The 3,004-nt window shown below is 43.6% G+C and overlaps 1 long non-coding RNA gene across 1 annotated transcript; it reads left to right on the forward strand.

The window, feature by feature from the left end:
- Nucleotides 1–2,092: 2,092 nt before the first annotated feature.
- LOC112449947 lies at nucleotides 2,093–2,557 on the forward strand. Its single transcript, XR_003038499.1, has 2 exons — nucleotides 2,093–2,414; nucleotides 2,491–2,557. It is a non-coding gene; the product is annotated as an uncharacterized LOC112449947 (long non-coding RNA).
- The last annotated feature ends 447 nt before the right edge of the window (nucleotides 2,558–3,004 follow it).

A 3,004-nucleotide genomic window follows, 5' to 3' on the forward strand; every position in this document is an offset into this window, starting at 1 on the left:
CAATGTTGCGATCACAACTATTAACGCAAAATCAAGCAAACCCTGCAAAATTGCAACTTTTTGCAACTTTGTCCAAAACACCTCAACTTTCCTGCAACTTTGACCAAAATAACCCCAAATAACTGACGAAGAAGAGATGTGACTTCACATCCTGTTTACATCAGAATGCCGGGAGCATGCAGGAGCAGCGACCAAAACCAAAATGTGCGCTAATGCTTCACATTTGCCCACAAAGATTTCAGCAAAACACCTCAGTGAAGTTAATTTTAAGTTGGATATTGGATATTCGCGCTCCGCGGAGTTAGCGGCATCTAGCTCACGGCAGACCCGAATGTTGGCCAGCCGTCCCTAAGTGAACCACCGCGTGTGAGAGAAGGGGCCGGCAGAGAACGACTGGCCGACATTAGCGTTCCTGTTTCGGGTCAGCCGTGAGCTAGAAGCCGCTAACTCCGCGGAGCGCGAATATCCAATATTCAACTTCAAACTAACTTCACTGCGGTCGCAAACCAGTTTTCTCCCCAGCTGCAGGAGAGTGGGGGGACAGCTGTTTTGCACGTCCTGCAGTGTAATCATGGAACATAAACGCATCGACAAACACTTTGTGTCTGCAAAACATGTGAGGAGAGCTGCAGACGAGGGACAATCCAGAAATGCTCATGAATATCAGTTTAGAAGCTATCAAAGTTCTCAAATAAAGCACCTTTCGATAATGTCAATGTTTGTTGGCAATTATCTTACAAAACTAGGAAGTATTTTTGGTTTATATATTAAAATTTGTTTTTTAATTGATTTTAGTAAAAAAAAAAAACGCAACTTTTCATCGCAACGTTTAGGAAAATGCCCCACGAAAGCAGGCATTTTAGCCCGCAACAATCACAAAAAATGTCCACGAAATCCCAGAGAGACTGCAATCTGCTATGGTTTGGATAACTAAGTTACCTTCAGAAGGTGGGAGACTTGTTATGAAATTCAGGGCAATGTGGGAAAATGGGCGACTGGGAATGTGTAGAGGCTGAAGAAGTCCAGCAGGAGGTTGATTATTGTTCTTGTTATATGCACAAATGGGACAGGCTGCAACAAACTATTTAACATCATGGGAGAGAGATGGCCACCAGAAATGCTTTTGGATGAATGTGAGCATCCTGTTGGTGCCTAGATGACAAATAATTTTAGAATTGTGTATCTTAGCAGCCTTGGGGACAAAAAGTTTGTCAGGGGGTCCAGTTCCCAGATTGGGTTCATCCTCTTTGATGATTCTTTTGATGTCCCAGGATACCAACAGTGTAGGTAGGTGGAAGGATGTGTTCATCAGACTTGGAGCTGTCTGAGGATGATAACTGTTGAGGAAGAGTGTCAGGACCCCAGGTCTTTAGGGTATTGTGAATTGAATCCTTGCAAAATCAGAAGCCACCAAGCCTGTCTAGCATTTATTTGCTTTGCATTTTGAATATATGCCAGATTGTTATGGTCAGTCCAAAAGATAAACGGTTGTGCACATCCCTCCAACCAATGCATCTGCTTCCAAGGAAAGTTTAATGGCCAACAGTTCCCTGTTTTCAGAATCAGAATTTTTCTCAGCAGGTGTGAGGCGACGCAAGAAGAATGCACAAGGATGTAGTTTTCCATCAGTCTCTGTCCGCTGGTAGATGCATTGGTTGGAGGGATGTGCACAACCATTTATCAGGTATCCACCTTTGGGATATTGGTACGAGAGAATAGGTGCAGATGGAAACAGTTCTTTTATTATACAAAAGACTGTTGACTTCAGGAGTCCACTAAAATTTCTATAAGGAAGAGGTTAATTGAATGAGAGTTATGAATAAATTAATAAACCTTTTGTAAAATTTAGTAAAGCTAAGGAAACGTTGAAGTTGTTTCCTGTTTTCTGAAATGAGCCACTCTAAGACTTTATATCTTATCAGTGTTGGGGTCTGGGTGTCTTCTCCCTCTGTTTTGGCTGCTGCTTCCTCATCTCTCCACAGGTGGCTTCTGAGAGCAAGATGGCTGAGGGGTGACAGGTGTTGCTCGTCAGCCTCATCAAGGAGGAGGCTTAAAAGGAGCTTGCTGCCAGTACTCAATGCCTGAGTGTTAACCTTAGTGGTATGCCTCTAGCCAGTCTAATCTCCTGCGTTTGTTTCCTCCTCCAGAGGATTTATTCACCTTTTGTGTGCTCCCTCCCAGGTTGCCTCCGTTTTCCTGGATTCTGTCTCCAGAAGCTTCTTCAGTTTTCAAGATCAAGACTCAGACCTACAAGTACTCACCCTGTCGTGGTTCCAGCTCTGAGTTCCACTTCCGACTGAACCCTGCTCACCCTCCAACAGTTCAGTCTCCTGAGTCAAGTTCTCCACCTTCGACCATGTTCCACTCCTCAGACCCCACTCATTCCTTCCTGGCGTTTCACCTCATCCTCATCTGTAAGTTAACCTTCCTGATCAAAATTCTTTTCAATAGCTCCTTTCCTAATCACTTCTGTTGCCCTCTGCAATACAGCTGAAGACCTGTTCAGTCCCGGACCACCCACCTATTTCATTTTTTTCAATAAACATTTTAAACTTTCTCTTGTTTCCTGAGTGTGTTCTGCATGTGGGCCAAATCCTTATCCAAAACCGTGACAATCAGGGTTGGCACGAACCTGCCCACTCTCAAAAATTAATCCAAGGAAGGAGATTGACAAAAAATGAAATTCACATTTTTCTGCCTTAGCAAACAACTGGTTTTCCAGAAGCCGCTGGAGCACCTCTCTTACATGTTGAGGGTCTTTGGAAAAGAGCAGGATATCATTCAGGTACACAAATATGAAGTCACTCAGAAAATCTCTCAAAACGGCATTCACTAGGGCCTGTAAAACAGCAGATGCATTGTTTAACCCAAAACGCATGACCAGGTATTCATAGTGACAGAGTGGAGTCTTGAACGCTGTCTTCCACTCAACCCCTCTTCAATCCCAACCAGATAATGTGTGTTTCTCAGATCCAACTTAATGAAGATTTTGGCTGCAAGTAGT

The sequence above is a fragment of the Kryptolebias marmoratus genome, linkage group LG21 (assembly GCF_001649575.2).
Source record: "Kryptolebias marmoratus isolate JLee-2015 linkage group LG21, ASM164957v2, whole genome shotgun sequence".
Lineage (NCBI taxonomy): Eukaryota > Metazoa > Chordata > Actinopteri > Cyprinodontiformes > Rivulidae > Kryptolebias > Kryptolebias marmoratus.